General features: G+C 43.3%; 1 long non-coding RNA gene across 1 annotated transcript; it reads right to left on the bottom strand.

Annotated features, from left to right (window-relative positions):
• Positions 1 to 2,025: 2,025 nt before the first annotated feature.
• Positions 2,026 to 7,767, bottom strand: LOC137482820 (uncharacterized). Its single transcript, XR_011004230.1, has 3 exons — positions 5,413 to 7,767; positions 5,041 to 5,153; positions 2,026 to 2,210 (listed from the first exon to the last, which is right to left on the bottom strand). It is a non-coding gene; the product is annotated as an uncharacterized lncRNA (long non-coding RNA).
• Between the last annotated feature and the right edge of the window lie 4,661 nt (positions 7,768 to 12,428).

Raw genomic sequence — 12,428 nt, 5'->3', positions numbered from 1 at the left:
TCTGTAGCTATACTGTAGGAGAAAGAAGAATTCTTTGCATGAATGAGCTTTATTTACACAGGCAAATAGTGATAGGACAAGGGGGGAAAGTTTTAAACTAAAAGAGGGGAGATTTAGTATAGATGTTAGGAGGAATTCTTCCCTCTGAGGTTGGAGAGGCTCTGGCCCAGGTTAGTCAGAGAAGCTGTGGCTGCCCCATCCCTGAAAGTGTCCAAGGCCAGGCTGGATGGGGCTGGGGTGTGTTTTAGTGGAAGGTGTTCCTGCAGTGCTGGGTGTAGGGGACAGGCAGTGCTGTTACTGCAGCTCCATTTCTCAGGGATGCATCCCAAAAGCTGACAAGGAAAGCTGAAGGAAGGGACAACACTGCAGCCTGCCCATATCAAAGGGCTCTGTGAAACGTGTGGAGCTCAAGCACAGGAACCCCTGTGCTGTCTCCTAAATGACCAGGGTTAATTGGCTCAGTTCATAACCCACAACACAGCTCCCTTGTCCCGTCCAGGAGGCACCAGGATCTCCCCACGGCTCCAGGGAGCCGGCAGCCCCGGCTGTCAGAGAAGGGGCCGTGGCGGAAGGACCGCATTTGAAACATATTTCCTGGAAAATGATGATTCCCAAATGGTCTCAAAAGCCTGGAGAAACTCCCACTCCCACCTCTCATGTTCTGACAGTGCTCTGCGGCTTCAGCACGGGCAGCAGGAGGTGCAGAGCTCCAGTACCTCTTTGCAGGAGCAGGATGAGCCCAGGGGAGGCACCAGGCTGGGGCAGATCCAAGAGGGGATGTGGGACAGAGCAGAGGGACCACACAGCAGAGCAGCCCGTGTTTGTAGCACAGCTGCTGAGACGCCTCCTCGCTGCGAAGGTGACAGGGAGGAATCCACAGCTGACACATACATCTTTCTGCTGGAGCATTCCATGTCTTTTCTCAGGCACTGTGACTAATTAGCAGAATAAAAAAAAAATAAGAAAACCAACAGAGATTTTGCCAGAAGATGTTAGACATAAAAAAAAAAAAAAAAAAAAAAAAAAAAAAAGACAACCTACCAGGGGACAGTTCACTGATTGACCAGTAAAAAATGGTAAACAGCTGTGCCTTTAGCATCTGTACTGTGGAGTCAGACTATGCAAAAAGGAGTAAATGACTAGAATAAAAATTACCAATAGCTCCTCTAGTCAAGCCTAGGCCATGCTTCAGGGAAGGAAGAAGCCAAGAGTCAGGCAGGCTCCTTTCCTCTCACAGGACAGAGTGGCTCAGGTCGGGATTGATTAAAGGTGAAAATTCTACCATATTTGTCTAGAAAGGTTGAGTCCAAATTCAAGCTCTCTTTGTTTCATCACCCCTCTGCTGATACCTCCAGGATGGACCATCCTGGTGGGGACATGGTGTTTTGACCTGCCACTAAAGCCATGTAATGTGCCTGTAATGTTTTTATCTTAATTACAGAAGTGAAACTGGCATTGGGTTGCTTTCTGCGTCTGCCTCTGTAGGCAAGATGGAAAGGAGTCCAACGATGAGAACTTTAAGCAATCCCAGAAGATGCTCCTTACTCATAGGAAGCTTCATTGCTTCAATTGGATCCTGGTCCAGTTGCAATCAATTACCGTTATTTTTAATTTCTCAGTCTGCAGTAATGGGATTACACTAATCCTCTGTTCCCAAACCCTTTTGGTTGTACAGTGGAAATCTTCCTTAGCCTGATAGCTCAAAATCAAAAGACAGCCAACTTCTTCACTTACATTCATGGTTATTTAGCCCATTTTATGACAGTTAGGGCAAGACTCACCAATTTTTAATATTTATGATTTGTTTTGCTACCAGGACAAAAGAGAAGTTCATGGATCACTGGCTCCTACTGCCTTTATTTATAGACTAAGTCTAACACATAATTGCAGAACACACTGATGTGATGAAACCAATCCTGGGCTATCTTGCCCTCAAAAGGCTTCTTAATGCTGCCATGAAAGCCTGGATTTTTAAGAAACCAATTGCAATTCCCACCTGCTGAGGCTGCAGCCTGGGTGGTGTGGTGCAGCAGCATCGCTCCTGCACAGTCGGGATCCCAAGGATGCAGGGAGCTCCTCAGTCACATCCCCCACAGCTCTGAGCTTTGCCAACACCTCTTAAAAGAAGGTATTTTTAAGCATCCAAAAGAGGTGAAAGCATATTTACTCCCCACATGCTTCTTTTTCTAATTACAAAAGTAATTAATGCCCTGTCTGTTGAAACACAATGAAATGAATTTGCTGAAAACTGCACTTTAGGTTTTTTTGAGGTGAGATTAATTAATTAAAATACCAAGTAAACCCAAACAACGAACACATACAGAATTCAACCCAAAGTGATCTGAAACAGCCAGAAAATAGCTTCTCGTTATCAGTGGGGAGTTTTTTTTTCCTCATACTTTTCTAAAACAGTTCTCAAAAATAGATTAATATGTTTAAATAATATATTAGCAACATAATTCACTTGGCAGTATTTCTAAAAAGAAGTTTGAGTATTTCCAAAATTGCCTATGTATTTTTTTTCAGCACTTCCTAGAAGAAATAATTTAAGGGTTTAAGTAAAATAAATAAATACTTCTTTTTCCTTCCCTTTGTGAAGGAAAAAAAAAAGCCTAATAATTTGAATGGCTTGGAAACAATTTTTTCAGCAATGTTTTAGATCTTTCAGCTAAAAGGAAAAGTTGCTATATCTTCACTCTGACTCTCTAGAGAAATTACTTTGATATAATAATTTTTATAAGTGGCTGAAGAACAGGCTACTGAGTTTGCCTGAATATCTCAGGTTGCATAAATTAGAGGAGAGCCATAAAAAGGCACTTGGTGGTTTACACAAGCTGTGAATCTGTCCCATTTTTCCTATAAATACATGCACTGGAATGTCACATACACTTCCACATGCTAATGGCAGTGTCATATTAATGCTGTGAAATCACACTTGTGAGACTCAGATTTAAATGTTATTTGGTTGAAAGGATTTTAGAGCAGAGCACATAAGTTTTGAAGGCCTTTTTTTGGCTGAAGGATAAGGGAAATGGACAGTCCTTTACACTTTCATTTGTGACTCCTCTGTCAATGGTGACTGGCTGTGGCTTATCACATAATACAGCTGGCAACTTCCCAAACCCCAGTGAAACCAACAGAGAAAATCACCATGAACATTTTGGGGCTAGAATTATGAGTTTTGGTAATGAATATTTTCAGCTCCTTTTACAGCTCTCATTCCCAGGGCAGAAATGGATTTAAAAGAGAAGCAGAGGATCCTGATGGGCTCTGACATCACTTGAGCTGCTGTGCTCAGCAAAACCATCCAATTACATGAGTTGTAAACTCCTGTAAAACCTGCTGTTTCCATGGGTTGAGCTTAGCAGTTAATGCAAGTCTCTTCTTTAGATCATCTCACACTTTGCATTTTGTCTGAAGTGCTTTTCATTGTTCTACATTTTGATGTATTTAATTAATTAAACCACTTAAGTGCTGTCAGCTTCATGTCAGATGGAGCTGTGTTGTTGTGAGATGTGACTGAGCTGTGTTGCTCTGTCCATGAGCAGTGGACAAGGCTGAGTGGGTGTCTGAATTTTGATTGTTTTTCATTATTCCTCTGATCCTTTGAGAGGTAGGAGAGCCTTGTGCAGACCTTGGAGATGGCCTCTCCCACAGCATTGCTGATTGCCTTGGTAAACCTGCATTGTTCCCAGAGGAGAGACTGTATCTGATATCTCACTGGCTCTGGCTTCAGTCTCCAATTTTACCAACTGTTATGCCATTTGACATCATCATAATTAAGTTCCTTCATTTTTTACCCCACTTTGTGGGCTTGAAATTAGGCATCTAAATTAATATATGGGCTTTTAAAGGCATGACTTGATTTCCAGAGATCTAAGTACTGCAATCTCCATTACTTTTCACTTTAGCACCCTGAAAATCAGTGGCCAAAGCTCCTTACTCTGTATTTCTGTCTAGGATGGAAAGCAATTGAGGAGGGAAATATCTGTCTACTTGCATAACAAAAACTAGTGCCTGTAACTTCACCATATCTGCACTGATCCTCTCATTTTGCACACATAACCCACATTTACCACATTTGCATGGATTTTTCCATGCCTGATGCTCTGCACAGCTCCCAAGCCCAGGGCCTGCTTGCTGGAGTTAGCAAAGAGCATTCAGGCTCATGAACCTGCATGCCCCAGTCTCCCTGATAACCCAGAGCTACTGCTCTGTCACAGCATGTCACCATAAAACAGCAACAGAACAACTGGGAGTGGGTGAGGTGTTTATGTCTTCTGAGCCTCAAACAACACCAAAAAAAAAGAAAATTAGCTCAAAATAGAGCTTGAGATGCTCCTCCCGCAGAGATGGGAGATGTTCCTCCCTGCAATGTGGGAGCCATCTAAATGTGAGGAAGAGACCCTGCACAAATCTTTAAGGTTGGAACTAATGTCATGTTTCAACTCTGTAATCTAGGACCATTAAATATTTATGCTGTTGGAATAAACACAAAGAAAATTAATACCCGTTCAAATGAAAAGGATCAAGCTAGGATGGAGGCTAAAAGCAAAAGAGAACAAAATAATCAAGCTGGATTTTCTTTCTCTTTTTATTCTCAGCTCTCTTTCTGCTAATGTGTTATTTCACCCTCAATACCTCCAACAATACCAGCTGCTTTGATCCCTAAGGCTTATTTGCTTCCTAAGTCAGCAAGTTTGCAATAGCCTAAATAAACTCAGAAAGGTTCAAAGCCCAACAGGAGAGAGAAAATGTACTTTTAAAAGACATAAAGTCAGGAAGGCATGTGTTCCTTAATGACTTTCCTGGAGGCATTATCTCTTCTTCCCCCACACTCCTCCTCCTCATCTACCTTCCTTCTGTTTTCTGGCTTAAATTAGGCTGAAAGATCTTCTGGAAGTGAACGCATCCTTCCTGTGCAATGGGCCATGATCTTTGCTGGAGCCCCTGGTAATACTGGGACTCATTTTCCATCTGTTGTCAAGGGTACTTTTTTGGTCTGTTAACACATAGCAAAGCAAAGAAAGCAAAAGAGACCTGTTTACACGTGATGTATTAACTCCCGTCTCCACACTGCTCATTTCTTGTCTCCAGACACTCCTTTTAAAACACAACAGGTATTTTCCATGCATGCCAATGTAGTGGAGAGGCTGTGGACAACCAGAACAAGCACAAACAAGTTATGGAAGCTGCAGGAACAGCTTCTATACAGTGTAATTTATTACCTGTTGCATTCTGCTAGTGGCAGGATTATGTGTGTCTTACAGTGTCCTAAAGCTACAGTTGTAAAAAGCAACTGAGTGTAGGTGTGGGGAAGGAGGAACAAATGCACTAGAGATTAATTGGTTTTCTTTGAACATAACAAGGATTTTTGTCTGTGACAGCAGTGAGATTAAGGCCATGTTTTACCTTGAGTTATGGTCCCTTTTCACCCTCTTCTTGGATAGTGATGCAAATACTGCACTTCTATATATTGCAGACTTCTGCCCTTCTCCAGGCTTTCTCAGAAGTCAAATGCTAAGGGCATGACCAGACAGCTTTGCCAGGCTCCCAGGACTTCAAATGCCTCCAGTGAGGCCACACAGTCTTAGAACACAAATTCTCCAACCTTGCCAAACTTTGTCATCCCACAAAATGCCCGGGGAGGGTTAATGCTGTGAGAAAGTCGGGGCTGTAACTTTCCCACTAAATGGAGGAAAAAAAAGAGTTGAACATTATGTTTCCTGCCAGTACTCAATCCTGGCTTAAGATGCTCCCCACCGTATCTCCTACCCTGCACACAGTGGCAGAGGCACAGGCTGGGCTGGACTGGTGGCACCACAATCCATACACAGTGTCAGCAGTCTGGCAGCGAGATGCCAACATGCCATCATCTCCCCAGGCCCCTCACCAGCCTGTCCACAGCACGCTCCACTCTCTTCCTCCAGAATTTGGGAAATCTGGTAAAGATTAAAATATATTCTACTCATTTTCTCACTAGCAAATCCAGGAAAATTCTTTATTTTGTTTCCTGGCAGAACATGGTTTGTTAAATTATAATTGTTTTGTGTTTCAAGTAGACTGGTTTTATGGAGAGAGGTTGCTCATACTCCTGAAGGATGATGGCATCTTACCTTCTCCTTGTTGAGGAGAATAGGGAGTCTCTATTTCACCTCATCTGGCATCCAGCATTTTGCCATGTAGCCCACACACATTGCTGGCTACTGCTGATTCATTTCACATGTAACTTCTCCTCATCCAGTTTGCATAAAGGAGAAACACTGATGTGCAAAGCTTTGGCAGGCAGGGAACGGATGGGCACTAGGAGACACAAATCTTTTTCAAAATCTACGGAAAATTTGGTGTATTAATAGATATCCCTGCTACACCCACTAAGGGAACACTCACAAGTCAGTCTGAAATCTTTACAATCATGTCCCCATGTGCAATCTGTCAGGGGGTTGGAACTAGATGATCTTAAAGGTCCTTTCCAACCCAAACCATTCTATAATCCTATTCACGAGCATCTTTATCAAAACAGCCTCTGATTAACAACCTTCTGCGCACAAAAGTCCATCCAACTCTCTTCTTGTAGAAGCAATTCCTGGAGCTGATCTTAATCCAAGGTCTTCCAGCAGTAAAAAGTTACTGTGTATTAAAACCACATGCACATCTTTGGTACGTCATGTCCAAAAATGCTGGGAACAACAAGTATTCACATTCAACCAGTAGCCACCAACTTTGTAATAAATATTTATAGAGGAAAACAGGCACAAAAACTTTGTTTACTGTACAGCAAAGCACTCAAAATTAAGGAATTTTAAAGTGCATATGTAGCATTTGTTAGCTGAAAATCTGTTCTTGAAGTGACAGATCCTGGGTTTAGTCAGACACTTTGATTTTCCTGAAGTGAACCCAAGGACTCCACACCACTTCTAGCAGCAAAAACAAACTCTCATGGTCCATTCCCAGCGATGGCCAAGTAAATACACTAAAGGCTCCCAGTACGTACATTAAGTCAAAACGTGACTGCACAGCTCCAGCTTCACCCAGTCTCATTCTTTGGTTTATACTACATTCACATCACAGTTCACAGTCCTTCAGAGCAGACCAAAAGATCTTCATTGGCAGCACAATACTCTTTCTGATATTTTCAGGAGGTGCTTATGCAAAAAATAATGGTCCAGAGCATAAAAAGAGCCAGAGCCAGCAGACACTTCCCAGCTTGCATATTTTCCATGTGCATTGCACGGCCTGGCTGCTGGAGCCAACTTCTGGGGTAAACACAGCTCCTCGGGATCCTGTTCCCTCTGGTTTGTGCCACGAGTTCTCCCTCAGGCCAAGGCTTTTTGACTGAAGCTGCCTCCCTTCCTTTGCTGCAGGGCAGGAGGAAAAAGCCTGAGGACCCAGCTTCTGATTCCAGATTTGTGATGGAGCTGGAGATCAATCAGTGGAATGGCAGGAAATGGGCACCCCAACGACACAGAGTCAAGAACAAATCCTTCCTGATGTCTGTGGCCTCTGTTGGTTTCTCTCTCTTTTTCTCAGTCTGTTGGTGAGATACAGAGCTTTGTAAATTTGTGTTGGGATTTTTTTCCAGGATCCTCAAGGAAAAGAGACTGGGCAGCAGATATAATCAGCCTGCCATCCGTCAACCAACTGAGGGAGACTAAGGATTAGTGATCAACCCACAGATGGACAATTGCTCCTTGAACCATCAACATCTTTCATCTTTTGTGCAGTAAAATGCTTTGGCAGATCCCAGCCCTACCTCCCCAAGCAAAGGGCATGGGTGCATGCTAAAGTAAGGGGATGAAGCAGCCTGTGCTTGGGGGACAGAGATGTGCCTACTGTCACAGCCAGGGTGACCTGGACAATGCCCTGGAGAATGAGCTGAATCAAGATATTAGACTTTAATACATGCAAAATTAATAGAGAGGGGAATATTTTAACCCTTCATTCATGACCATGCAGTGTCCACAGTGAGCACAGTTCCCAGGAAACAGCTCAGTGAACTCAGTCCTTGGAAGGAGAGGGGAGAACACTGATGAACATCTGATCTCACATAGGGACTGGCTAAAAAAATAAACTTTTTCCAATGGAGAAAACAATGAACTGTAAAGAACACAAAGTAAGCTGCAGATGATCAAATCTGGAATATTTCACATTATATGTAAGGAGACAAGGTTTGCTAAAGGATTTAACCATTCCTCAGTACCCTGTCCTGCCTACTTACTTTCTCTATTTCCTTTGGATTTCATAATCTTGATAATTTCCTTTTTTGGATGCAAAGAAAAAGTAATAGTCACTTAGGGAAAACTGTATCAAACATAGGAGAGGATTTTTTTCACTTCTGCTGCTTAATAACTTTAGGAATGTGGGTAAAACTATTTCTTTCTCTACTTTTCTTACATTAGTGACACATGTAGATTGCAGAGAGCTCCATTTGCCCTGTTCCCCAGCATCATTTTAAACTGCATGAACTTAAAGCAAGCTTTATTTTGAGACACCCCTAAAACAGTGTTGTATACTGACTGGCACAGAGTTAGGTCGTGCTTTGAAAAGCTCTTGAGACCCTCAGAATAATACCTCAAATCAGAGGCATCACCAGTTACCCTTCTTCATCCTGCTGCCAGTGTGGGATTTGGCAGACTAGTTGAGAGAAAACCTTCGAGCATCCAAAAGCAGCATGTAGGCAGGAAAGGAACAGCAGGAACCCACAGAAAGGAAGCAAAAGAGGAAAAGAAGCTGATGCTTCTTAAAGACAGCCAAAAAACCTGTCTTCAGAGGGTATCCCAGAGAAAGGCCCCAAGGAGGCACTGAACAGGATGGGAGCAAGGCACAGACTGCCTCCTTTCTGTCAGAGGCATGCAGGGCAGAACTGGGAGTCTCTTAAAAGCATACTTGAAGGTTAAACCCATAGGATTAATTCCCACCTGTGTAAGAAACAGCTCCCTCTCTCTCCTTGCATTACTGTGTAGGGTGTTTTTGGGTTTTTTAATCAGAAATAGATACTAATCTTCAATATTGCCAGCCAAAGAGTAAGGAAAGAGCTCAAATTAAACTCTGCTCCCAGCCTAGGCCAAACCTTGGTGCAGAGAGACTGCATCCATTGGATGCCACTGCCCAGCCTAACTCCTGGGGACCACCCCAGACCCCTGAAATCCCCTCAGAGCAAACTCAGAGCTTTATCCTCATCCCACCTGGCTGTGGCCCATCAGCACCCATTGACCACCTCAAAAGCTCCTCACAGATAAAAAGGGAAGGGCTCTTTTGTTCCCCTCCCCACAGACCTTCAGTAGCAGTGGCATAGTGGGAGCCACAGGGAAACATTCAGTGTGTGCCTCCAAAGCAAAATGTACAGTTGCTGGGTAATTCAGTCACTCTTGGCCTGATTCCTGACAAATGAGATCCGGCCAAGTCCTTCCATGGTGGCACAAAGATGTTAATGAAAGAATTATATCAACAGCTCTCAGGTTGTCTCCTTTATTTATACTAGAATCTGGTAATAGACACAATCACAGTAGATTAACTTTGGCATAGCTTTAGCATAAAAACAACATACCAGGGCCAAACTTTACTCCAAGTATAATATATCTATTGCCCTGCCTGGGTTTCTATTTATTTTGCTTGGACTGACAGACTTAAATTCAAAGAATGTAATTACAGCATAACTTGCTGCTAGGTTTTTTTCAAAACTATATTATTCACTTGAAGGGAAAGTAAGTTTGCTTCTCATTGAGTTTAACGATGAAGGTTAATTTTCTTTGAGTTAAAGGAGTTTGGTTTTTTACTTGATTTCTATGCATTTGGGGCAACCAGCACAGCTGTGAAAACATAATTGTTCTTAAAAATTTCGGGATGTTCATCCTCATTTTCAAAATTGCTCGCTCTTTTGTGTGCTTTCCTAATTTCAGCTCGCTGAAGCGACCGCTGATTAGCAACCACAGGTGCAATCCTTCTGGACTGTTCACTACCTCCAGCTCCAGCATTTCCAACCATGTTCTGCTCTGCAGAAAATAGCCTAATTAGAGGCAAAAAGCTGATCTGTTAAAATAGCAGAGGGACCAGCTAGAGAATCAGGGAGAGTTATTTGCCCCATCAGAGTCAAGGAGAAATTTACCCTGACATCAGCATGGAGAGGGACCAGGGAGATGCAGAGGACGTGCAGCTCTGTGGACCCACAGTGTCAGGAGTGAAAGATTGGAAGTAACCTGTTATTTATGAGCCATTAATATAACTAATAATTGTACAGCAGCAGCATCCCCGGGACCTCACTCCTCTGCAGCCTCACGACGGGACAGAGGCTTTTCTCCATGAATACATAGAGGTGAAGTGATGCCCCTGTGTGGGTGCTGAGGCTTTGGGGGACACACCAGTGAGACACAGGGCAGTGTCCAGAGCTGTGGCTGTAATGAGCATATAAATCATCCCTAACGACCCCTGAGCCAGCCAGCCTGTGTGGGGGACAGCGAGCTGGCCCACGCTGCTGTGGCTGCTGGAGAAAGGCTTCAGATTGCAGTGAGCACAAATGGCTCTTTCACACATCTCAGCAGATGTTACTCATTTTCTCCTCATCTGACTTTAAGATTTGGCTCCATTCTTTCCCTGTTCCCAAAGCCCTTCAGTTGTCCTAGAAACCTCTCCCAGCTCTCCATGGGCAATGGGCTATCCCAGTGTCAGCAGGGGCTGGCCCATCTGCAGGCATCCCACTCCTCCAAGTCCTCATCTGGATTGCTTCTGTCTTCCCCACTGAAACTCGCCTCATCTACTGGCCATTTCCGCTGTTCCACTGCACGTCGTGTTATTCATCAAGGTGCTTCTCCTCCTGCACAGCCACGAGCTCTCCAAAATACTTAAGGACATTTGCAAAATTTGGATGGAGGTTAGGAATGGCAAGCAGGACCAGATGTTCACTGGGAAAGACTAACTCTGCACCTCAGTAACACAATGTCCAAGGCTCACCCTGGTCCACAGGAGGATGAAGAACAGCCAGCAGGGACAGTGCAGCTGGTCCTGGGATGGAGATGCACAAGGGCATCATCTGCTCAGCTCTGAAAGCCACACAGCTTTGGCTGAGCAGTCATCCAGGTGAGTAGGAGTCTGTAATTCACAATTCACTTTCCCATATCTATCCTTTAATTTCTTCTGAGAATCCCAGGAAAAAAAAAAAAAAAAAAAGGAAACAAAATAGCCTCAATAGATGCTTCAAATTTTTTGCCAGGTTGAGAGCTTAAGCTGTATGGAACTTTGTAAAGGGAAAAGATAATATGAGCAAATTCTTAGAAATGGATTGCTGACAATACATGTGTGTGTGGTTTAGCTCAAATCTATATACCAGTTGTGCACCATATGACATAGGAGTCACTCATCAATCTATAACTCAAGAAAAACATTCCCTATGGATTCTGCTTATATTAAGCACACAGATCACCCAAAGCCACCTGTCACCACCAGCAGGAATTGACTTAAAATAAATCATCAGTGAAAGCTGCAGTGCTCAGACTGGGAGCCCAAGGTGGGTGAAAGAAAATCTGATTCCTCTTGGTTCAGGAAGCACATGTTTGTCTGCCTTGGTACTTGAATCCCCCATGCTCTGCCAAGTGAGGGGACCTTCCCAGCCTGCAGCATCCCAAGCACATTCTCAGCAAACCACAATTCAGGAATTTCACAATTTCAGGATTCAGGAAATCCTGAGATGAAAATCCTTACTCCACAGTAAGGTGTGTTCATGGGAAATACAATTAAATATTAACACAGAAGGAGGAAACCATCCATACAAAGTATGTGTTTTACTCCAGCTCTAAATTCTCTGGAGGCAAGTTGCGAAAAGACCTGGGATCCAAAGCAGTAAAATAAAATCAATCAGAACCACAGTTAATCAATATGTAATTCAAGTTTGCAGCAGAACTTTCACCTGGAAGAAGATTATGAAGTCACTTTGTTATTGCTACACACTTGCATGAATGAGAAAAATACAGCTCAAGATTAGCTTCAGGTAATCAAACCCCAGCTGTCAGAAGTAAAAGCTGTGTCCAACAAGTGATTTGTTTTTCTCTGTAAAGAGATTTGTGGTGATCCTCAACACTAGAAATGTGCCCACCAATTACTGGATTTATGAGCATGCCTCCATGCCATCAGAAACCCCACAGTCACCAGTGAGGGACAGCACATCCCGCTGTCATCCACTTTAGCAAGGAAAACACTCAGCAATACCTTGTGGCTGTGATTTAATGAAAAGCTGTGAATATTTCACAAGCAGGGCAGCAGATGTTTGCCATACTCCAACCCAGAAATTAGGAATGCACAGAAGGTGAGCAGAGCCACATACAGGTTCAGAAAATTACCATGTGCAAATACAACTGCTTTGCTCCAAAATCACCAGTTTTTTATGACAACCCTCACCTCTACTGTTGCCTTTAGAAACTCAAAGAATTATAGAATCA

The sequence above is a fragment of the Anomalospiza imberbis genome, chromosome 15 (genome assembly GCF_031753505.1).
Source record: "Anomalospiza imberbis isolate Cuckoo-Finch-1a 21T00152 chromosome 15, ASM3175350v1, whole genome shotgun sequence".
Taxonomy (NCBI): Eukaryota; Metazoa; Chordata; class Aves; order Passeriformes; family Viduidae; genus Anomalospiza; species Anomalospiza imberbis.
Note: the sequence above shows the minus strand (reverse complement) of the source record. Positions and strands in the feature narration are given on the sequence as shown.